Raw genomic sequence first — 26,105 nt, forward strand, 5'->3', positions numbered from 1 at the left:
AAAACCAGGTGTGAGCATTGAGTGAGAATGACAGACAGCCTTTCTCTCTGCTTCTTTATTTCCATTCCCCGCCCATCCCCCGAACCACTGAGCTCACTCAGACACTCTCAAGTTTCTGAGGCTCTTTCGGGGGAGGATATGATAACGTTTGCCGTGAGCGTTGCTTGCTGCAGGGAGAGACCTCCGAGTTCACCTCATTTCATAGTTTCTGAGCAGCAGTGAAATGACTGTGTTCTCTCTCTCTGCTTCTGCTGGAGCGTGCAGTGGACTTCCTCAGGGCCACAGAGACCGGGCTCCTCTCTTCCATGCTGTTCAGCACCTCACTGCTGTCAGAGGCACCGCTTTCCTCCAGTGCCAACGATCAGCGCAGTCCACTGTGTCTGTGCCAGAGGCGTCTCATTGCACTCATTCCTCAGCACTTTGAAACATTCAGGCTGCACGTACAGATATTACAGTCAGGGCTTTACAGGCTGAACTCTGAGCATCTATAGGCTGAGCAGTGAGGTGCATGCTTACATCCCTCTACAGCACAAACATGCACATTATGACACAAATCCACCCTCACATAGAAACACCTTCATTATAAGAACATGTACGATCCTGATCTCTTCTCTCCAGGACTCTTGTTTGTGTTGTTGTCTGCATTGTGTGGTCTAATCACCGTTTTCTACTTGTAACCACATAAACCTGAACACCTGATGCTGCCACACGTAGAGCTCTCTTTATACTGGAGCACACAACCCCTCCACTCCTGTTTAAAGCCCCCCTCCACCAGGCAGCAGATTCACATCCTCCAGGTGTAAAACATGAATCTTTAGGAGCTTTGTGTTTTTACAGCCATCCACAGAACGCAGCAACATTTTGGGGGGTCTCTAGAAAATTATTTGTCACTTCCAATTGTCCCTAAAAATGTATTTTAAAAGCTTCCTGTGTCCAGTATCTATTATTCAAACTGCAAAACCTTTATTCACAAATATGAACAGCCTACAGACAAATGTAGTTGTGGTGGTGTTTCCTATTACAGCATATTGTCAGTGAATACATGTTTGTTTCTGGTGAGGCCGTCCTCCAAGGGTGGCGCTGTTGCAAATGTTCCGCAATCCCTGTGTCGTTTAGAGAAGCCGACGTTCCCCCGTACAAAGTGAAAGCTGTGGATCTGTTTCTGCTTCCACTTCATGGTTACACTCGATGGAAAATACGTGCGCATAAAGTCTGGAAAATATGAGAGAACGGTGAGAACAGAGTTCATTACCTGCTGACTTTGGATTCACTTGTAAAAAGCTGGATGATGTGCAGCGCGTGGATATCCTGGCTGATCGCCATGGCTTGTGTCCATGAAATCTTGTGTAACGCGTATTGAGTCTGTGTAAGACTTCAGCACATTTATTTCATGTTTATTTGTATAGGGATAAGTATGAAGCAAGTAAACCGATGCCACACACGACAGCATTTATAGCCTTGGCTAATTTGCAATGCCCATCCCTAGATCGCAGCACTAGGTAGCGGGGACCCCCCGATTGCCACTGGGTATGTCGCACACTGTCTGTACCTCAAGATGCATTCACTTACCTCTACAGCCCTTTAATATACGGTTTTACAGCCTGTTATAATAGAACGCTCAGCAGAGCTTTCCTTCTGTTTGTGTGATCTGAGGACGAGAGAATAAAATACACTTTTGTAGAGGAAAAAATAAACTTGTGTTTTAATTCTTGTAATTAGAAGAGAACTGTCGAGCGTCCTGCTCTTATCTTTAATTCTCAAATTTAAGCATCTTTCATTCTTAGTTTTCACTTTAGAACATCTTCAAGTGACGAAATGCTTCTGAACACTGATTTCATCAACAATCATCTTTCTAATCTTTTTTGACAGAATTGTATTCTCATTTATACTCAACAAACTAAAGACTCGAGGACTGTTTTATCAGGATTGATCAACTGTGGATTTCACTAACTCTGCTGCTGTTTGCACAATCACTGCATTACACACACACACGCACGCACGCACACACACACACATCCCCAGTGTGTAATATAGAGTACAGCAGAAATGGATTCACTTGGATATGATGAGCATGTGCAGAGAGTCATTGTTATTTATGATGCAGGTCTCCCTCTGTCTCAGCACAGCAGCACATCATCTGTCACTGTCCCTCCTTTTATTTGACTCACTTTCAAAGTGTGCTTACTTCCCTGAGAGCCGCTCACATTCATAAGCTCACTGGGCAATCTGAGGTCTTAAATGACATCGTCAGAGTCCACACAGTTAAAGCTGAAGCCTTGGATTACCCCTGTGGTCCCCTCATAGGAAGGCTAACTGCTGCTCTGCTCGGCTCAGCACATTCGGCCTCGTTCTTTCAAGAGCTCTCGTCTCCGAGTTCATCTCATCGAAACAACCGCCGGCTCCTCAGTGGCTCCCTGCTCCGCCGTTCACCTCCTCCTTCAACAACTCACAACACCGGGCCCAGAGGCCGAGCTGAAGTGTCATAAAAAGCCCATTCACGTCCCAAATGTGTCTTCAAGGCAGAAAGCTTTGCGCTTGTTTTCCAGCCAATCACTGTTCAGTGCTGTTGCTCACGAGCCCCACCAGGGAGATGTGACGGCGAGCAGAACGAGCGGGAAAATGTTCTTTATGCAGACGAAGAAATGTTCGGAAGCTGCTGGAAGTTTTCCTGAGTCGCTCATAACCAAAGCCCAAACAGGAGGTTTATCTTTTTTATGTCTGTTAGTGTTTCTTTAAGTTTCCTTTAACTCTGAAATAGATAATTTCCAGGCGAGCAGAGACGGAGGATGGATTTTAAATGTCATTCTGGCAGCAGTTACCTTTTGGATCTAATCGAGGCAGCTGAAACATATTGGCTCTTTAAGACTTGACAGTTTACAAACAAGTCATTTAGACGTTGTTTGGACCATGTAATGTGTAATTACCCTCTGTGTCTCCATGTCAGCAGAGAACATGAGGATATTTCAGCTCTCTTTCTGTCCCTTCTTCAGTGGTATGGTTGGACTGTTTCATTTGTTCTGTCTGTAACATGTTTCACACAACAACAGATTCATCACAAAAGCTGATTGATCTTTGTGTCTGCTCCCATAATCTGAGAACATGTGAACACATCTATGTTTAATGTGCACATGAATAATGAAGTCGTTGTTTTGAATCACTTTCATTGAGTGATGCACGTTTGCTGCCTGCGGCTTCATACAGGAGATTATGGCTGTCTGTGTGAAGACTCTCCTCGTGCAGACCAGCAGTCCCAAAGGAACACTGCATGTGCTCATAATATATCTGTATTGATTCTGTGTGTGTGCTTGGACGCTGAGAGGAGAGGCTGGTGCTCAGGAGGAGAACAATGACTTGTGTTCAGTCTCTGTGAATTTATCGACAGATGTGACCTAAACTAAAGAGGCCATGAGCTTTTTGTCTGAGACGAAAACAAGTTTCTCACAAACACTTTGCTCAGACTTATTGCTGATATCTGTGAGGCATACGGCCGTGCTCCATCCATCTTGGTCGGGTCACGATACTTCATTTTCCCTCATTTCTGTGAAAGGGTAAAATGTGATTCCACCTATCGATCGCTGCATAAATGTGTTGCCTGCTGATGAAAGATGAGGTGTGCTTTGCTTTGATGTGATCTGATGAACCTCCAGCTGGGAGCGGCCTCTCTGCTCTGCTTCTCCTGCAGTGTCAGGGGGCATGTGATGGCCACTTAGAGCGATTACACTTCCTGTGTGTTTTGTTTGTGTGGAGACATCAGACAGGACGTTTCACTAACCAGGGGATTGTGTTACTGCCCACTGAAGACGCTTTTATATCTAGTAGCCTGAAGTGAGTTTAAGGAGGCTTTTGAAACTGTCTTGGTTCATGTACATCAACAATTTTTAGCCTTAAAATACTGTTACTATAATGTTTGATTACATTTGTTTAAACCAGAGTGTTTTAATTGTCTGTCAGCCTCCCTCCTTCTCAGCACAAAATAATATCAAACCATCTTTGGTAAGGTTTTTAGCTTCCTTACTTTGCCAATGGCGTTTCCTCCGTCTGAGCAGCAGCTGACATTTATATCCAGCCCTCCAAGAGGCCAAAACACCCTTTTCTCTCCATTGTTCTAAGGCTGGAAATAAGAACAGTTCCCTCTCATCCTGACCGACATCAGGTCCATTGATGGTGACTTCAAGGTCCCCTAAGCAGCTCCTCTGCAGAGCAAAGCTCCCACACAGAGCAAATGTTTAACAAAAGAAAATGCTGCAGAAAGATCAGGTCCAAATGTTTTACCTCGTGCACTTCTGGAAACAGCTTTTAAATGTCAGCAGTAGAAGACACAAACAGGATGTGCCTTCATTGTAACGAGGTAACAAAGGTGTGTTACAAAGAAACATGAACAACCGAACCAGACTTTGCCTCTGAGGCTGTCATGGACCACAGTAGAACTGTATGTGGTAAATAATGGATGGACAGAAAGATGGACCACATTTAGATTTCACATGCAGACCTCGTCAGTGACCACATGTGCTTGTTTTTCCAGAGAGAGAAGAGACAGCAGCAGGTTGGAGAAGCTGTGAACTCTTGTAAAGCAGGCAGTCACAATGTTCTGCTGTGTTTGTGACAGTACAAGAAAAACAAGTCTAATTTTAAACCAAACCATACAATGAAGAGTTAGGGCCATACACATCTCACCTTTGACCTTTTCTATCATCACCATCTCTTTCTTCCGCTCTCCATTTTCTCTTGATGTCGTCTTCTCACCTCTCACCTCCATCTCTTCTCTCTCTATAGATTTCATATCAGGAAATCTGTTTGATTGATAAGTGAAGTCAGACCAACTTAATATGTTTGATCAGGGAGTTTGTAGCAGGATGCACACATGGTGGAGGATTGAGACAGGAGGAGAAGAGGAGGAGGGAGGAGAGATGAAGGGATTATATTTCTTGGGTGAAGTTCAGCTCTGCTCAGCAGAGATGAGATCAGGTGATTCTAAGAAAACAGTTTGACGCTTTAATATCATTTTGAGATGTAATTTTAGAAGTAGTATGTATTAGGATATAAATTCCATGGTAAACACTCTTAATGCATTTTAATTTGAAAGACCCATGCTCTTGTGGGCCTCTTGGCTCACTGTACATGAATAAAACATCAAGACAGTAGGCCCCGAATGCAACGTATGTCTAATGATGAGGCTGCTCCAGTTCAGCTGCATGTTTGATATGTGATCTGACTCCTCGGCCCGCGTCCTGAGGGGTCGGCGGTGCCCAGAAATCCTCCACAAGACTTCACAGCCGGGATTTACCACAGGGGTTAAGTTCTCTGCACAAATCACTCCCTCCTTCATTTGCAGAAACAGTCCTGCAGACATGATTTACACGGACAGTAGATGCAGACATGAACTCCAAGGGCATCTCAGGGCCACAAATCACACCAGCTTTGCCTTTTTATTTATGATGACCTTTTGGTGTCATAGGAAGGGACTTCATCTAAATCTGAAGTTACAAATTGCAACATTTCTCTGGCTGTTATGAGGTATTTAGTTGAATCTGTGTCATGGTAAATGGAAACTAGGACAGTGTGTCACGTCCCCCAGAGAAACAGAGAGACAGGAAAATCCTCTCACTGTACTGAAAGCACGATCCAGCAGCAGCTCAGCACCTGCTCCTCACATGACATCGCTCTCTGTTTTGTCACGTTTCAAAGTAAACATCCTTCTCACGGTCAAAACTGTGCTCCAGCAGTCGCTCACTGTGAACTGTCTCAGTGGAGGCCTTTAGTCTTCCTCCCCATCAGGGAGGCAGTGGTGGATAAAAATGCAGCTTAACTCTGGAGTCTGAGGAGTTTGAAGAAAGTGTGAAACATGAAGACAGAAAAGTGTAACGTATTAATATTTATGATGCATTTATTTGTATTATTATGGCTTTGTTTCATTTGAGTTTAATACATATGATTATATGCAATAGAGTTTGTAATTTGGTTCAGCTTCATGGTTGTGTTTTATTTGGGTAACAAACAGTTTTCACAGCTGCGTTCGAGACAAAGGCCATCATTTGAACATTGATTTAAAGTAACAGCAGAAGAAGAAGGATTGCATATCAATGCTCTGATTGATTTATTGGCTCCATCATTAGTCTGTGTTACAGTCAGAGCAGCACCTTCTGATAAAAGACTCCTCTCAAAGACGTATAAATGAAAGGCAGGTAATGAAAACATCATTTCAGCACCAGGAGCTGTCCATCATCTCCTCCATTACTGCAAATAGACTTATGCATGATATCTCTTTAAGCTACTCTACCAATATGAGAGGTTATTAAATGCATATAAACAGTTTTTCATCAGAGTGCAGAACCGTAATGTCTTTACAGTATATTGTTAAAGGTACAGTACAGATTTTATATTAATTTTCATGAGGTGGGTAAACCTTCACTACATCCTCATTTCCTCCTCTTCCTCTGTGCCAGAGCTGCGATGGTCATTTCTGAAGCTCTCTGCCTGAAGCTGCTTCTGTCCATCTGGTGAGCAGGTCATTGCTCTGCTGCCATGAACTGTCACAAATCACTGCCACGCCCCGTCTCCAACAGCATGGAGGCTTCAGGAGAGAAAATCAATGTCCTCTCATGGGCGACTCCATCAGGCCGACTCTCTGGAGCATGATGGGGAAGAAAAACAGAGGGTGGGGACGATTTGCAGGATGGAGAGGAAGCGAGCTTTAGAGCCCTGCAGGGTCTGCTGAGGTTGGATGAGCTTTCTGGTCAGATGACTTGATGTGCCATGTGTTGGAAGAGGAGTTGTGAGTCAGACACGGCGTAAGAAGGACACTGATAGCTATGCCTTCAGGAGCAATTTGTGGTTCAGTGTCTTTCCAAGGACACTTCGACATGTGGACTGTAGCAGTCAGGGATCGAACCCCCAACCGTTCGATTGAGCGACAACTGACCCACAGCTCATGGCAATAAGATACTCTGAAAGGGTTACCTGCTGCTATTTGAGTCAAAAATTTTACTCCTTTTTGAAGTCACAACAGAGTCTAATCTCGACATATAGGCAAGATTATATTTCCAGTGTGCATAAATTGCCATTAATCTTCTTAAAAGTCACCAAAAAAAGTAGCTTTTAAGTTTAGAATTTCCCTGAGAAATATGAAGTTCTATTTAATTCTTCCTGATTGCCAGAGGTGGTTCACTGGATGTGGCACACGTGCAGGTCGAGTGTATCATATCCAACAAGTCATGTGTGGCCTGGGATGACGTAGTAAACCATTTAACATTCACCACAAGAAACTGACTGTAGATACGATCGCCTCAGGTTAGAGGCAATGCATACAAATGGAAAATGTGAGTTGGTGCTGTTCAGGTTGTAAGTTATTTCCTCCTGTTTTTCTCATTGTGCTCTTTGATTTCACACCTGGCTCAGGTTTTGTTGATGGGATTAGACTGTAAATCTTCCTCATAGAAATACAAGTACCATGAAGCATGACCAGAAGTGTCCTGAATTCTTTCAGGTGTTTTTACCTTAGTTGTTGAAGCAAAGATTAGCAGGTAGATAACCTCTTCTTTGTCATTTTGTCTCTGTGTTTCAGTGGTGGACAGCAAGGTGATCCTGGAGGGCCTGCAGAGGTTCGGCCCAACGCCGATCTATCTTCTTACAGGAGGCCAATCAGGACTTGATGAGGAACTCCAGCCTGCAGGCTCACACAGAGTCCTTCTTCATCCACCAGGCTCAGCAGATGCCCTTTGTCAACGCCAGCTATGGGCCTCTGTCTGTCCAGCAGCCTGTCCCTCTGGAGCTGCTGCAGACGCTGCCAGGGCCGTTTACCACACCGTCCTTCTCTTCATCATCAGCACCAACATCAGCACCAACATCAGCACCGAGATCAGCATCATCATCACCTCTTTTTACGTTCCACTGGAAGGTCCACACCTACATCATCAGTGAGAGGATTCACCCCAGCTGGCCAAAGGTTCAGGTGTGGTTCTATATTGCAGGGAGGGACTGGGATGATTACAGCGCCATCCAAAAGCTGCCCTGTGTCAGGATGTTCGCCTTTCACGAGACTCAGGAAGTGCGTGGGACTTGCAGGCTAAAAGGTGAGCTGGGCATATGTGTCTCCGAGCTGGAGCGCCTGGCCAGCTGGTTCAGTCCGCCCACCGTCAGGCCCGGCAGGCAGAGGGTCCCCGAGGGTCTACTACATGGTTCAAAGCACGGACAGCGGAGACTGCAGCTCAGAGGATTCCAATAAGGGCAGCTCCGTCCGCCCAGACCAGCAGAGGCCGATGGGATATTTTGCAGGGCACACACCTATGCAGCGCATCGGGAGCGTCAGGCTGTTTCAGCCGCTGTCAGAGCTGAAGCTGGACAATAACTTTGTGGTGATGGCACCATCCAAACCCATCCGGCAGAGAGAAACACTCTCTGCTTTTCTGGCTCTGTCCACGCTTTCTTCAGTGCAGATTTTTACCCTCAGGTGAGTCGGCCTCCTCCTGGGAGAACACAGTTTACTTCCCTGTTCCTCTCATCTTCTTTTAAACATACTAACAGGCAGAAATCACTGGAACTTTTATTGAAAGCAGTTTCGGGCGAAAAAACTCCAACACTCAAACCACAAACCTCCCAATGCACAACATTACAGGACACCTATCTGTCACTTATGACTCAAGTGGTGCTGAGGCAAACGACAGAGGGAATTGTCTAAAGGAATTCTGAGTCACTGTCTGAATCATATCTTGAAATTAATCATGTAGGGTTTAACTAATGTAGTACAGTGCATCTTTGTTTCCAAACACTACTTTATCATAGTTTGCAGGCTACACAGTTATAGTCCAGTCCTGTATTAGCTGCACCAAACTGTTGTTGTTTGGATAACAAAACTGAAAACAGCTGGTTCAAAATAATCTGTGATTGGCAAAGTCAAGGATTCATCTCTGGTTTTAGAGATAAGAAAGTTTTATGAAATAACATCATTTCAATGACAAAGACAAAGCGACTACCAGCGACTGAGGCATCATGACTTATTTATGTTCTCTTCTCCCCATTATTTTTCCTGCTCATCGTGCCCGTGTCTCCTTTCTCCTCCACAACAGTCTGCTGCAACTAGTGAAGAAACAACACAACAATGTGTCTGAACAGCTTTTAATCCTCCATGTGCTACTTTCAGATGCAATCAGTGCATCATAGTGGTAAGAAAAATAGAATAGTAATGCAAACATAAATGCATTTTCTAAAACATGGAGGCTGTAGAGTAACTTTCCTCAGTTTGTCGTCTGTGTCTTTGCTTCCTATTATTTCGACTATTTGTGAAGTTTAGCCTTGTCATGGTGTCTATAACAGTCAAATGTGCGACATGTTATTGCTTCACTCAGCGCTGCAGTACTTTTAATTATCTTCCATTGAGTGCTTTTTACAATAAATGCAGACTTTAATTTCATGCAGGAGGGTACTTTGTGTACTGTAACATATTTGCATAATAAGGTCCATATTTAAAAGGGAGCGTCACACCTTAGTCAATGCATTTACAGGATGATATACTAGAAGTCGTCTGTCGCTGTATGTGTGTTTGTTTCTCTGAGCATGTGTGGAGATGCTGCCCGTGACAGATACAGGAGAGGCGGAGCGCGAGGGGAGAATGTTCAGTTATTAATCAATCCTGGATGACGATCCTCGACGGATTAAATAAGAAACATGTTAGAATTAGTCGCTAAATATACTTGAGCGGCCGTTAATATACCTGGACAGCCTGCAATTAAGACTGGGGTGGCCAGGCTGAAGCCCACAGTGGCCATGGCCACACCTTGCAACCCCCCAAATCTGTGTATGCAAAATAATTGGTGTGAATGCTGCAAGCAAGTACAAAGTACAAAAATGCTTTCCAAAATATTCCAGGTTTTCCAAAAAGTTTTTCCTTATTGAAATGAATGTGCGGGATGTTCAAAATGTCAAGACTTCACAACTCATTCATACATTCACCTAGTTATCAAAGCAAAGCAATGTAGACTTTTTGCCAGGAGAAGAGTAATTGAAACAGAAACTTGACCAACTGCCCCATCGACTCCAATGTTAAAACTTGTCAGAAATTAGGAGGACACTGAATGTGAACACTTTTGTATTTCGCTGCCCTGGCCACATTTCTGACAGTAGAGACATGAAATTTACCCGACTGCGTCATCAGAGTCTTATGATGCTGATCTTATGACTGCTTCTTCACACATTAAACATGACAATGCAGTTTATTTAGCCTCAGCTGTTCATCAGATATTCAGCGTCTATCATTCAACACACAGCAAGACATCACACTTACATTAATAAACATTTAAACCACATCTTTCTTCCATTACTGATTTTATTCAACTTTTAGATCTTCAAATCTTTTATACATGACTGATATTCATTCAACTTTAAAGCACAGCATTAGCAGTTTTTCTACCATATATTCCACATCTTTCATACATTACTTATTAGAAGCAGCTTTGGCAGCAAAGCACCAGCTTTTTCAGCATGCAGCATTCACACCACACTTTCTTCAGAAATTGCATTTTCTAGTGCAAATCTGATTTTCTCCCCGTATTGTGCAGCCTTACTAACCAGCTTTGTTACTTTGGATGCACAACAAAATCTTCTCTCTTAACAGAAGAGCTGTTTTAGAGCCATTTCTCTCTGCTTTATTGTGTGATTGGCTGATTTGATGTAATCTAAACTAATCTAATGTAATTATATTGAATGTAATTGCAGGCAGCTGGAAAAATACACATTTGTCCACACAGATCCATGAATATGCACATTTACACTCAGACAGCTGCACACAGATATGCTGACACACACACCTACATGTGTGGACATGCTCTGTGCTGACTGTAACGTCATGGTGTGTTTGTCATGCTGAAGGCTCCCGGTGGAATCAGTCATTGGCTGCTCGCTGCCTCATTAGCCATGAAGAGAGAGGTGGAACACGTTGGAAAATGGTTCTCCAGCTTCTCCTTATTCAACATGCAAATGAAAACACGTTTCCTCCTGAACAAATTAACGGGCTTTTCAAAGATAAACTGCCCCAGCTGTATTATAATTTTGACTAAACAATCCTACATGTTTTCACTGATTCCCCCCGGGGATGCTGCTGCTGATGAATGCAAATGAGTTTCTAATATGTGAGAGTGTGAAGGTAGAAGTGTGAGATTCATGCAGGCTGCAGGAGTTGTTTTTGTTAGTCAGAGGTTTAGCAGGTGAAGGAGGCAGCTTCAGTGTCGGGTTATGACCAGAGAAGTGGATTTAGCTGAGGTCAGATGTTTGAGTCAGCTGATTCTGACCTTTGACACATTTCAGGTTTACAGGTCGGGTGTCTCGGCTGTTTGTTATCGGTCATTGTTTGCTGAAATATCAGCAGGAGAAAAGGTTGGATAAAGATGTTCTCCTCGGTGTATTAGCCTGATCCTGACTGCACTCCTCTGTGCTTCACTTCTTTGTAAAGGTCACCACAGATAGGTCTGTCTCTTTTCCATTTCCATTTCTGTACTTATCTGTTCTTCTTCTTGTGTTTTATCTGCCTTCCTGTCTTGTGTTCTCTCTATTGTCCTTGTGTTGTTTAACCTTTCCCTCTCTCCGTACATCCTCTCTCCTTTTCTGTCGTACTAACACTGTCAGACTGAGCTGGACACATTCCTGCTCTCTGAGCAAAAACCTCTTTTGTTTTTGTATTTAATGATGTCACCTCAAATTAAAACTCAATTCTGTCTCAATGTGACGTTCAAAGGCTCCTCACTCTCTTCTGCCCTTCTTCACCATCTCTGTCTCTCCGTTTGCTCACCAGTGTTTACTTTGAAAGCCCAGACTTTCCTCATCTCCTCATTAATAAGTAATTAGTGATTTGCAGCCTGGGGAGACTGTCACTAGTTAGATCTGCTCTCTGTTGGGCCCTGCCATCACAAAGCAATCACCAGCTGCCCGCAGCGAGTCATTTGAATCCTTGTATTTTCTACCCTAATGATTTTCCATCACTTTCCTCCTCTTGAATTTATGTCTAAATTGATGAATGTATTGGACATTGGAGGCCCACAATGCATTGCTCTGCCACTTCTCTGCTGCCTGCCTTCATGTTTTTCTTTGCTCTCGCTCTGTCCATCGTCCTTTGGAAGGCTGCACGTCCCCGAGGGGTTTTTGTGATCAGCTTGGCAGAGGGTTGTACGAATGCAGCGCAGCATTCAGAGTGACACATGCCTCCGAGACTTTGAATATCGACGGGGTCAGAGGCCGCTTCGCTTTCTCTCTCTGGGTGCTTTGAACTTGTGAAAAACTCGCAGGGTTTTTATTCTGAAATGAAGCTGGAGTTGGGTTTCCCCAAGAGAGTGCTGCTCCATATCTGCTCGAGTTTGTGTGGTAGGCAGGGAAGCGTTTCTACACCTCCCACATGATTCAGGTTGATACCTGTTTATGTTGTTAAAGTTGGAGGTAACAATCACTGTCTTTCAGGCCTCAGTGGGACACGGCTCTCTACATTAAGGACTGCACTGAACATTAAAACAGAAATGACATCTGATCATAAATCTACTGGAGCACCAGCTGCTGCAACTTCCTTTACTTATCTCGCTGCTGTTAACATCTTCAGGCAACACGTCCACTCCAGCTTCTGCAGCGCTGTTACCTCCAGCTCCTGCAGTCTGGGCTGAACATGATCTATGTGGGGCTGGAGGGGCTGACAAACAGGGTGGGATTAGGTAGTGAAGCTGTCCTGGCAGAATAAGCTCTGCTGGCTAACTGTGGGTTGGTGTGTCTCTCTCTCACACAGACAATCATAAGCTTGGCCTTCTAATCACTTGTTTATCCTCCATGTTTCTCATGAGGATTTACTCTGATTAGTTTGAGCCCACAGACTTGACAGCTGTAACACAAAGTCATGCATATTTTAATGTGGACTTGAGGCGAAGGAATAAAGAGAGAGAAACGATGACGTGCTGTGGTCGTCGTACATCGAGACTTTTCTAGTAACTGAGTCAGACACAAAACGCACAAACTCATCCCAGCTCTATGAGATGTTGTTTCACCCTCAGAGGGGTCAGAGAGATGGGCAGATACTGAAACACAGTCAAACAGGAAATAATCAAGCAGACAGAGACTGAGAGAAGAGAAGCAAACAGCAGTTTCTCTTGCTGCTGACGAAGTACCTGCTCATGGTGGAGTTTTCCATTCTGTAAATAAACGTACAGTCGAGACGGCTCTGTGTCTAAAGGCTCACAATTTCTCTTGTGATTTGGCAACATTGGAAAAATATGACATCGAGCCAAGTCTTAAAAAATGTTTAAACGTAACAAAGATGTTATTTCTCAAGAAGAAGCAACACTAACAGTTTTCACTTGATTCACACTAATAACAAATATAAAGTAATGAAGTATAAACCTGCCTCACAAAGGTGTCATCAGCAAACATGGTCAATTCTTCACTGCAAACCGACGGACAGTAAACTCAGCTTTAATGCACGATGGAAATGAAGAGAGAGGCTGCTGAACTGATGCCTTATGCACCGTCCCACCTCCAGGTTGTCTAAAAATCTCCACAATATAACAATCAATATTAATCCTGAGCAGACACACAGGAGCCTGCAGATCCCTGCCATCATGAGAACACCACTGAGACTGTTTCATGTCAGCAGCACAGCAGAAGCAGCTGCAGTCCTGAACTGAGAACGTTTTGGCAGCCAGATAAAACAAATCAATGTAATCAGCATGTAAGTCAGAGGAGAACAGACTACAAGTGTGAGAAGACGCTTGAAGTCGGAGCTTCATCAAACTGAAACGTGAGCCGCTACACGGATGGTGGAGACTCCTGTATTGATTCAAACCAAAGTTCGTCTGTTCTCTTAGATGAAGAACATTTGATGGACGACTGAAATAATGAACCTGAACACGCTCACAGCTCTCACACTCGACACACAAACAAGCCCTAACCTTGTTGTTTGGAGTCCAGCTGACAGATAAACACACAGACAGGAGGAAACAGAACTCACAGATCTCAGCTGACAGAACTAAATATGTTTTACTGCCTTTTCAAATGAACAAACATGCACCTGTGCGTGTTTCACTTCAGCTTTATTGAAACCTGTCTGACCGTTTCTGCACTTTATGTTTAGTGAACCAAGAGAAATAAACTTTCAGACATCTTGATTCCTGATGGAAACACACACAGTCTCCAACAGCGGCAGTATTCTTCCTGGTTTCATACATTTCAAAGCACTTTCTCAGCTTTGGAAACAACAGTTACATTACAGACAGGATTCACCTTGTGCTCCTCCAGAAATATTGCTCTTTCATGCTTTAGTTCTTTGTACAGGTCGCCTCTCCTTCATAGGCAGAGGCAGAAATACAGAGTTCCAGGCAGTGACAACAACAACAACAAAAGAAGCAGTGACAAAGAACTAGAGAGAGCGAGAGAGAAAAAACAAAGTGACAGTCTGACAGAGTCTGTGCTTCTGGGGAGAATCATTACACTGATATAATACTCGTCCTGCAGCTCGGAGCAGAGCCTTTGGCTGTGTTTTAAGCTGTGTCGTAGTGCTGGTCAGTCGGGCTGTAGCTGGTGGGAGGTCAGCCATTGATCTGCAGATATAAGCTGCTGCTTTGGATCCAAGCCTTCATCATCCTGCGGGGCGACCACCACTGCGGGTGGATAAGCCTTGATCTGCACAGGGGCTCGTGTGTGTGTCACTATGTGTGTGCTGGTTGAGAGAAAGATGCAAGTGTTTGTGTGTCCTCATGTCCACAGATGTGGCTGCTTTCTGTTTGTGAGTTTGTGTCTGATGCGTGTGATCTGTGTGATTCTTTCTTGATCATTAGCAGCCCTGCTGGTTGGAGTGAGAGGAATAAAAGAGGGACTGTTGTGTAGCTGATCAGTCAGTGACCAGCACCTAGTGGTTAGTCATTTTAGTGAGTGTGTACAAATCTATAAATAAACACTCAACATTAATATTTGCTGAGAGAAAGTTCCATCAAAACACATCCAGGTCATATTTGGAGCCTCTCAGCTGTCAGCCTGAGACAGGGGGTTTATCAGTATCATTTAGCAGCATCAGTGTCGATGTGTCAAAGGAATCCTAACGATACCATCTACAGAGCAACATGGATATCTGCTTTATGTCCATGATGTCAGAGTTTTCCTAGAAGAAGAATTATTTGACTGTTAATGACAAGATTTTAATTTCTCCTCATTTTCAAGTCTTCTAACCGAACATTGAGCCTTGACTCTTTAGTGACACTCCCTTTGTGTTTTACACTGTGTTCATTCAGTCTCCACTGTCATCTGTGTCAGGCGCTTAAAGTTTAAATCAGTCCACCATGCAGAAGCACATTTTATATCTGCTCGTTTGTTGTTTTTACTAAGTTTGCCAAAGCTTTTGAAGTCCCGAGTGACCATTTCACCCTGTTCACGCTTGAGTCTGACGTTCTCTGGCCCACATTAGAGGACACTGGAGGAGCTCTGGCTCTGTCACTCAGCTTCTCTCAGCACAGACGAGCTGTTTTTGCCCCTGAGGACTCACTCTCATTCTCTTTGTCTCACTTTCCTGACACACAAACCGCCTCAAACAGTAGATGCTGCAGATCTTTTATCAGTTAGTTGCTGCGAGTAAGATTTTTATTACACTGTCACCCAAGACTCAGCCATAACAATATGATCTGCCTAATATTGTGTAGGAGATTATTTTTTGGGCTTTTTGCCTTTAATTTACATGGCAGTTGAAGATAGACAGGAAATGTTGGGAGGAGAGTGCGGGGTATGACATGCACCAAATGATCGGCAGACCGAGAGTCAAACCTGCGATCATTGAGACAAGGACTGTAGCCTCTGTATATGGGGCGCCTGCTCTACCAACTGAGCTAAACCAGCACCCTAGGACCAACTTTTGCCACCAAAACAGCTGACCCATCGAGGCACGGACTCCACTAGACCTCTGAAGGTGTGCTGTGGTGTCGGGCACCAAGACGTTGGCAGCAAGTCCTTTCAGTCCTGTAAGTTGCGAGGTGGGTCCTCCATGGATCAGACTTGTTTGTCCAGCACATCCATGCTCGATTAGATTGATATCTGGTAAAAGAAAACGTGATTCATCAGACAGGCCACCTTCTTCTATTACTCTGTGGACCATTCTGATGCTCATGTGCCCATTGACGGCACATTTGGCGGTGGACAGGGTGTGGGCATCCTGATCAGTCTGCAGCTATACAACCCCAAAAACAACAAACCGTGACGCTCTGTGTGTTCTGACACCTTTCTATCAGGACCACCATTAACTATTTCAGCAGTTTAAGCTACAGTAGCTCTTCTGTTGGACGGACCACATGGGCCAGCCTTCGCTCACCACGCACACAAGAGCTGCAGGTTTGGAGATGCTCTGACCCAGTCGTCTAGCCATCACAATTTAGCTCTTGTCAAAGTCGCTCACGTCCTTAAACTTGCCCTTTTTTCCTGATTCCAAAACATCAACTTCGAGGACACAATGTTCACTCGCTGCCTAACACATCCCACCTGCTGACAGGAGCCATAGTAACGAGATAATCAATGGTTGTTCACTCGACCCGTCAGTGGTCATAATGTTATGGCTGATCAGTGTATATCTATTTGCTTTTCAATCTATGTGATGTGTGTTATTAAGACTATTTCAGTCATGTGTCATATTTATGAGCCTAACGGGGACTACCAAGAAACCTACAAATATATAATCACAGCCAAAGACAGCAGGCAGACAGTCAGACAATACTGTGAGCCTTGAGCTAATTTGACTTTATATATCAGTTGTTGAGTTTTCAGGGCACAGCCGAGGCTCACGTGACATTTATCTCAGTATTTCACTGTTTCATCTTCCTCACTCACTGCAGTATGAATTAGAAAGTCAGAGTATGATGATGACTCTGGGGTAGGAAAGGTTATCTATGAGATGTCATGCAGGTTTCAGTGATTGCAAGATCTGTTCTCTGCTTTATTAACAAGCGAAAAAAATCACAGGGCACACTTGTCAAAAAAAAACATTTTTGTGTTTGATGCATCTTGATCTGTGTACACGACTCTCAAGCTAATTAATGTGCCATGTAATGTGAGAAGATAATCACAGCCCTGTCCCGGACACGTCCTGCTGCTTGGTGTCGAGGCCTGACAGAGAAACAGGAAGCAGAAAGCAGCACTAAATGCTGTCTCACTGTCTGAGGCTTCAAAGTGCTGCTTGTTCTTCTTCTTTGATGGGTTACTTTGTTTTTAACAATAATGTGAATGTTGTGAAGGTTTTGGCTGCAGTGTATTGACCGTGCAGCGCTTTGCTAAGAGCCACTGAGTACTACTCAACAAAGTGAAGAGCCCGTGTTACAAAGAGTGTAAGAAAGTCAAACATGTTGAGTGCTGCTTGCTGGATGGTACTTAAAGGTGACCTCAAATGATCACTGATTACTCGAGCATGTCCTTCTTTGTGATCTCATTAAGAAGTAGTTCATTAAAAATTATAGTCGGCTATATTTTCTATTTAATTCTCTTCTTGAAGGAAGTGAGAATCCAGCTTTAGGATTTGTGATTTTCCTGCTAAATAAAATCCTGGAACAGAAATACTTCAGGGTGTTATTGCAGTTCCACTTTCACTAGAGTCCTACGACAGGTCTGTACTATTAACACATTTTTATTAGCTTGCTTTAAAACGTTTTTTTTTTCAACTGATCTGAGACAGATAAATTAATACATTGTTGCTTTTAGTTGTGATCCATTCTGTGTTTACAGCCCTGTAACTTGTTTATTGTGCAGCTTTGTAACACAGCATCATCAGTGCTACATGGACCCAAAGGAGGAAACAAAACAGTTCATTGCAGGGACTGAAAGTCGTGCTGCTGTGAGTCATTCAGGCTGAAGTAGACTTCTGTGTTTGGGAGTTACACCTACGGCACATGTTGCTGCCTTTGTTCCATATCAGGCTGCACAGTGCTGCAGTGGTTAGTGCTGTCGCCTCACAGCTAGAAGGTTCCTGGTTTGAATCCCAGTTCGCACTCAGAGGGCCTTTCTGTGTGGAGTTTGCAAGTTCTCCCTGTGCATGCGTGGGTTCCCTGCAGGTACTCCAGCTTCCTCCGCAGTCCAAAGACGTGCGGGTCTGTCTCGTATGTTGCTTTGACTGGTGATCAGTCCAGTCCAGTCCAGTCCTATTAGCAGCTGTGCTCGGCTTCAGCCCTCCCTCTGAGACCCTTAATAAGAAAAGCAGTACAGATAATTGATGGATGTTCTGTGTACATAGGAATTAACTACAGAGTGATTTCACTGCAGTCGGTCTGCTTTCAGTCTGAACATGAAACATAGCCTCATATGTTACCTCGATGGAACTCCTCTTTTAGTACTTGTGCAGGTCGCCATGCCAGGTGGAACAAAGGTGATGAAATCATGTAAATATTAGGATAAATAAAGTTAAAGGACTATTTGTCTGATCATGTACAACACACGTATGTAGTGCCATCAATGGATTAGATCTGATCCATGTATGGTGGGACTCATGTTAAACCCTTGCATGAAGCATTAATCAGGCTCAGAGGCTCAAACAGAACACATTCAGTGGTCCGTCTATTGAAATAAATTGCACCAGAGTCTGATTTAAATGAAACCCACAGCAGATCGTCTGTTTGGTTTGCATCAACTCTAATGACAGTAACAGAACCTACAAGGTCAGTGCAGCAGAGTTTGTTTGAATGTCTCCAAAATGTTTGATGTAAATATTAATTTGCTTTGAAAATAAAATTCTGCCCTTTTTATAGAACATGGTGAACGCTGTGTTTCAAAGGATTATCAAAGTCCAGATGTGGAAGAGTTTCTTCAGCAGTCTACAGGCCAGCTTTGTAATACATATTGAACATTATAGGAAACAGCCCAGTATGTGGAAACATTGTTACATATATAATATTTTATCCTCTGCTTTACAGTTTCGGCTCATAAAGGTGGTTCAGGCCCGAAGGACCACTTGTCCTTGTTCACTCTTTCATGGCTCGTCCCCTGGCACCCAGTGTTTGACTGAGGACCTGAGGAACACACTCAGTGTGTCACTCCACGAGGCTCAGTGCAGACGAGCTGTGTTGTGGCCCAAGGGAGGCACACACAAAGACACAAACAGACACAGTAGCCCAAAGGATTTGTCTGTGAAGGATCAGTGTAAACATCCAGTGGACGTGTTGGTGGCCCTGTGAAGTGGAAGCAGAGCTCAGGACATGGTGCTGGCTGATCAGGCTCTGTCTGCACAAGGTTAAAAGCACGATATAAGCTGCTGTCTATTTACCACTTATGAGAGTAAAGACCCACCGGCAGTGTGAAAAGGCCACTCATGATTATCTGAGTGGGCTTTTCTGCTGTCTTCATGTCTAATGCAGCAGCATGGATCTCTTCTTGAGGCATTGCAGGAGAGCAGGATACACAGGCCTGACCTGCAACCTGAGACAACTGATTTATTTGCACATCAAAGTGGCTCAGTGATTTACTGAAACACTGACAGGAATTAAAGTCGCTTCTAGCGCTGCAAAACTCTGTGAGAAAAAAAAATCCTCCTTGAAAGATGGTTGTGTCTGACGCTGATCAGGGGAAACAAAGAGGAAGTGCAGCTTGGCACAAAATCATATAAATGCAGAATGACTGAGTAATATTTTTACTGTCAGTTTGCAGATTTTTCTTCTTCTCAGTTTCTTCAAAGACCTGATACGTTATTACGTTCTGCAGTGTCGTTCAGGAGCTGCAGGAGGCGCCAAATAAGAACAAAGAGTTACAGCTGAACGCCTCCTTTCATGCTCTGAATGTTCATATCAGAACCTCCACACTGTGTTACATTCAGAGATCCAGCATCGCTCTGACTCCAACACTTGCTCCGAGCTACATGACAAACCTGTGTTGACACAAATATGTAGCGTGCAGTTTGACCGCTCCTGAGGGGGAAACACATGATTTACTGTAACGCAGTTATAAAGTGGCTTTGTTTATTCTTTATAGATGCTGAGTGTCAGATCTCTTGTACTTGTGAGGACATTGGTCGTGTTTTAGTCAAAAACAAACTCCCTCTTTAATATGTTTGTGTCTTTTTTAAATGCAGCAGTCAGCAGAGTTTAAATGGAGATGTTTTCATCCAGATCTTCATCAAAGTCAGTTATTCAGTCTCTAAATCATCCCTCTGTCAGCTCTGTGATTACCACTACTTTTCTCAGGGTCTCCATCTCATCCCTCAACTTCCTCATTTTCTCTCTCAGACTCGCACACTTGCACGCACACACATTTCAAACCCTGCCAGATGACAGTGTCGTGACTTGGGTCTTTCCCCTGGCTGCTGCGTGTAGTGGAGCCTGATGATGGTGACTTTTCAGCCGTGCCCACTGGTGCACATACTGAAGTGCACATGGAGCTAATGTGCTGGTTGACATGCCAGGTGTGTAACTGATTTACCTGACATGTCAGCTGTGAGTTTTCTAATAACCTGCACATGGCAGAGAGCAGAGGAGGCTGTGCAGACGTTTCACACAGGCTTTATTCTGACTCTGGAGAATCGCTCAGATTGTTGGTGCACAAAATCTTGAGACTGCGAATGAAACAAAAATGGATTTTTCCAGTTGGAGCCGATTCTCTCACACTTTGAGAACATGTTGTGACACCACTGTGACAGTTTTCAGATGGACATTGTCTGTATTGTCTGGTTAACATGGTGGCTGTCATTTCCTGTCACATCGCCACTCCAGCATTTACTGTCCTGTAACACAACAACACATGACATTCAGACCGAGACTGAAGACCGCTGTAGCCAAGGTTCACTCGGCTCACTCTCACCAGCAGGAAGCATTTAATCAATCCCATCAGAGATATTACTTCTGTGGTCCCAAACATCAAGATGGCTGAATGACAAACTGTAACATCTGATCACCTGTGTCACATGACCACACACCTGCAGGCTCGATTCCCCCCGCCAGTAAATCAATACATCATTTACAGATGAAGTCAGGAGAGCACAGACATTTAGTCCCTGCTCAGCAGCCCTGGCTCCCAGTGCCGTTAATGCAGCTCTTCATCAGTCCTAGCTGGCTCTTGTGTTTGTCCCCAGTGTGTCACATCCTGTAAAACCTCCCACAGCAGTGTTTTCATGCAGTTTATGGTCTAATTAGAGGGCAGAGTGACGAGTCAGCCATTTGTCACGCTCATGATTAAAATGTTTTAGTGGAGCCAAAGATTCATTGTTTCAGTAATGACTTTAGATTGATGTTATTTGCATACATATGGCTATTATGATTGTTTGTTCCTCCTTCAATGCCAAGTTGTCAAATTCCAACACTTTGTCGAGGTCATTGGCGTTTCACATCGATGCACAAGGTCCCCTTTATCACTGGACCTTCAGCTGTTGAGTTAACCCATCCATGGCCATATTCTGATGGTGATGTAGGAGAAAGGTTGACGGTGTCCGCCTGTTGGGGGTGGTCGGAGGTTTTGAATGGGCCAAACAGCAAAGAACATCTTTGCCTAGGAGACCAGGGTTCGAGTCCCGTCTGAAACCAAAAGTAAATGCTGCATTATTGCTTAAACATGACGTTTAACCATTGTAACCTTGTGACCTCGACCCTGTAGTTTTTGTGTCCCAACCCAACCAAACAGACCGTTTGACATTACATGTGTTAGACAGGAAGAAAGTAGACCCTCCCATGTTCGTCGGTATGACAGAGAACAGACCCTACCTTTGGTTGAAGTTGTTATAAACCGTCGGGATTTGACGGCCTGGGATGATGACATGTTGGTGAAACACCATTGGCAAAAATGTATCAGTTCAACTGTCGGGATATTTCACTGGCTACAGATTGTGAAGCTGTTGAGGCAAACTTTTGTCTAGATGAATGAAACTGACTTAACTAGGTGGCATTGTGGTGCAGTGGTTCGTCCCGTCACCTCACAGCAAGAAGCTTCTTATTTTAACCTGTTGGCTGGCTGGGGCTGCAGCGTGTTGAAGCTTAGCATTTAGCAATTGTTCACTCTTGGTACCTGCCGAGTACACTCTGAGTTCTCCAGCTTCTTTCCACAGTCCAGAGACACACAACTTTAATTAATTGGTAATCCTTCATTTTCCACAGGTGTGAGTGAGTTTCTGTCTCTATGTATCAGCCCTGTGATTCACTGGCGACCTGTCCAAGGTGTACGCCCCTTACTCAGTGACAGCTGGGATCAGCTCCAGCCCGACTGCATCCCTGTAAGGATGGATGGATGGATGGATGGATGGATGGATGACTGAACTACTCACTGCAGTGCTGTATGGGGAAGCAGAGCAGATATTTCCTGCACAACTTCACCTGCTTCCAATGTGCATGGGAAAGGTAAACAGTCTTAAGAGGTCACAATTCTTGAACACTACAAATATGCAACTTCATGGTCAGACCAAAACGCTTTGACATGTGGCCTTCACCAGGATAGATCCCGTGCTGCGACTGCATGTGCCATGTCACTGCACCAACTGACAGCATCTGTTAATCTGTGTAACCGTTCCTACGTCAGGTTTACCAACTTGCCCTAATCTATCCCACTACATCCTGAGATTATACTACTTGTCCCTTCTGCGTGCATCCAACTATTGGATCAGTCCTGGATCATCTGTCCGGCCCAACAAATCCAATGCAAAGTCTAATTTTCATCCAAAGGATGCAACCTTATATAGGTTTAATTGGAACCAGTGCCTGCATGCGTCGGGCCTAACCCCTATTTAACTGGACAGACTTCCATTCAAATGGCAGCCATAGGGATCAAGCTTCTGTCTGCCACAACATGACCTCATTTCCTCAGCTTATCTACTGCAGCAGGAGTAGTAAGTTCCTGACATCCAGCATTAAAGCAAATGAAGAATGGAAGATTTTAGTTCACTGCTTGGTGAACAATAATGGAAATAAAAAAGGAAAACCAACATGACATATATTTCATATTTGTGCTAATCTGAAATCCCGTGCTAACTCCACAAATCCCGTGACACAAATGAGGTTCCAAATATCCGACATGTCGGACACCAGATTTGAAATGTTGTTGAGTTTTACATTTTGAGTGGTGAGGAGAGTCGGGCTGTTATTTACTGGAGGTGACTTGGTTTTGGCCGTAGCCGTTGCGCTGTCACACCCCTCAGTGTCATCATCCCGTTGGCCCACTTTCAAGTACACAGTTGCTGCACACACAAGGACCTCTTTGTCATTTCAGTCAGTACCCACCCACATGCAGCCTGTTTCTGTATTCAGAGTATCATGTATTCTCTGTTGTCTTTTTCTTTCACTGTTTTTTACTTTGTGAAATAAGCTGAAATATAATGCAACATAGAGAGATGATGAGAGCTCGGGGCAGACTGAAGAAAAAACAGTGATTGACAGGTTTGAGCTGTAGGCTTTGATAAATGTCACTTTTTATGAGCTGCACATTATTTTCCCTTCTCGTTCTCTTTCTCTGCTTCCCATTTTAAAGCAGTAAATGCTTTAATTACATCTCTCTCCTCTGTGATCGCTTGAGTTAGGGTTGCATTCTGCCGTAAAACCACTGAATGTTGTTTCTTTCCTTTCCTCAGTTATATTTCGAGCCTACCTCTTTATTGTATTGATCAGCTGATGCACAAACATGATGATTTTGGAGAATCCTCAGTCATTGTTTTTACAGACGCCTCTGTTTAACACACCAGGACCTTGGGATCAACTATAATAATTTTCTCTCCACTAAGATGTGTTTAAGATTCATAAAACCTGCCCTGGTGTTCAGATGAAAGTTCCTGTCCTCTGACAGGCTCAGGGGCTTCTCTGATTCCACTGAAACTCATTCCTCAGAGCTCCTGCCCGTATGATTGCTCTTGATCTGTCATGGATTCGTTCATGTCATGAGGCGACGGCCAGCTCACATTTTGAACCTCGTCTCATTTGAAGTCCTCTGACAGTTATTCCTTCTTCTTTTCTTAAAGGCAGGAGTTTGTTCCCAGACCTCAGGTCCAAGCTCCATCTGTCATCTGACTGCTTTCCCCTTTAAATGTGAGCGACAGACAGTCTGTGTTTTTCAGGCATCCAGATATGAATGAAGAGAGAATTCAGCTGAAGGCATCACCTCCTCTCCTGTGCTTTTCTTGGACAGTACAGTTCCTTGTAAATCCATGTGATTGTATACGTGTCCAGTATTTGGTGACAGTCAGCAGCTCCTCAATTAAGTAGCACTCAATACAATCCACTCAAGGTTGCAATGACTAAGTTCTCCCTTCGATCATCTTTGTCCCGAGATAGATGAGGAGCTTTTAACCTTTCAAAGCGCCAACACCCTCAAAGCTCCAGCGTTCACCAGCTCGTTTGGATCACACAGATATTGATCTGTGAAGAACGGTGACATGAGGAGGGCAAAGTGAAGGAGCAGGTGAGCCTCACACAAGGCAGCACTTTTCCAGCAGCTCCAGAGGAAATGAGAGGTTGTGTATGAAGGTTAGGTGATGATAGTCCACTTGGATATATCCTTCTCTCCAAACAATTCTTCAATCTTTTTCTATCTGAGTAAAATGTTTTTCTACTTTGATTCCTTTTTGAACAAGTTGAGTGCCACAAACTTTCTGCAGCTTGGAGACAAGGTGGTGTTTATTGCAAGGTTATTGAGCTGGATCGCACTTTGAACTGGAGATGTCAGTGGTGCTTCCATCCGCTGTATTTTTAACTTGGTCTGAGGGTGAAAAGTTCATTGATTTGTTTATTGATTTGTGTTGAAGCAAAAAAGACAGACAGGAAGAAAGTGGAGTTTTACTAAAAAGGTCTGAAAACTGAAGAAACCTGAACCGATTGTTCAAATAGAAAATGAATCATTGCTTCATAAAGACAGTTTGTCCACGCATGGCGATCCAACTGTCATCAAAGCTCCTGAGAGTAAACTACAGATGTCAGCCTGATCATATTGCCAGAGGAACAGTGGGTTTCATCCTCGGTGGACTTTTACATTCTGCACTAAATTCAATGGCAGACCATACAACTGTTGTTCTTCACTGTGCAGCGCCTGACCGCTGAGCCTCGCTGCTAGCACGGCCGAAACTTCCAACAAAGTTCTTAATCACAGGTGTGTTGTGCCAAAAACTGTCAAGTGAGAAAGATCAAGAATTCCTGCAAATGACCCTTTAAAGGTTTACGGACCAAAATCTGAAAGTAAGCATGCAGGATCCTTGATCCAGTTCATACACAAGTGACACAAATCTGTAGTGCAGCTGAGTGTAGATCCAATGAGGGAGGCAGAAACTCTCAGAGGAAACTGATACAGACAGAGGGAGACGGGAAAAGAGACATGAGAGTGAGACAAAAGAGTGAGACAGTGAGAAACGCAGGAGGATGCACGGCTGGAGAAGAGCTTTATCTGACTCGCTGCTTTTTATCTGCTTGTGTTCATCTTGTCCTGGGTTTGCAGCGTCGCCACGCACCAGCACTTTTAACCAGGTCTGATAATGGGAAGAACAGCATCAAAGTCAGTAATTGAATTAGCTCTCTTTATCTCTGCATCTGCCTGTGTGCGCTCAGCCCTAAAAACACTCCACAGACGACTATTCCTCCGCTAACTGAGTCAGAGCAGCTCCATGTTTCACCTCACTAATTCATTGAACCAGCTCCCAGCCTGGGTCACCTGTCATTGGCTACTAGCTAATTTAATTTTAGCCCGAGGTGATGGAGATGATTTTGTTAGTGAGTAAGAGAGATACAGAGGGAGGGAGGATTCTGTGCTGAACAGCTCCAGTGTTCATTCAATAACTGGATTTAGCTGCAGGCGTTTGACAATTAAGGGACGCCGGCCGACTAAACTAGCTCAATGTGATTTGTCCAGTTTCTCCTGCTGTCAGTTATTGAATTATGCTAAACTACCTTCTTAAAATTAATTGGGGAAAATCTGTTCAACCATGAGTTATTGTGTGTTCTTGATTCATCTAACAATCACTGTAGCAATTTGTCCTCTCTGGGGTCTTTCAGTGGCTTTAAATGTTTCAGTGGTGTTAGTTAACGATGCTTCAGAACCTGGTTGCAGGCTGTGTATGAACGTGCTGTGTCTCCTCTGTGTTACAGCTTCTCTCCATCTGGCTCCACCTTTTCCGGAGCGTTCCTGTGATGTCACAGCTAAAGGTGGTTTCTTTGTTCCTGAGCTGATATCAGAGC

The 26,105-nt window shown here is 44.0% G+C and overlaps 1 pseudogene; it reads left to right on the forward strand.

Annotated features, from left to right (window-relative positions):
• LOC138602369 (transmembrane protein 132C-like) overlaps positions 1–26,105 on the forward strand; it is a 95,643-nt pseudogene that overhangs the window by 28,613 nt on the left and 40,925 nt on the right.

Source organism: Semicossyphus pulcher, unplaced genomic scaffold, assembly GCF_022749685.1.
Source record: "Semicossyphus pulcher isolate SPU_LCO1_2020_fin unplaced genomic scaffold, fSemPul1.0.p SCAF_22, whole genome shotgun sequence".
NCBI classification, from domain to species: Eukaryota; Metazoa; Chordata; class Actinopteri; order Labriformes; family Labridae; genus Semicossyphus; species Semicossyphus pulcher.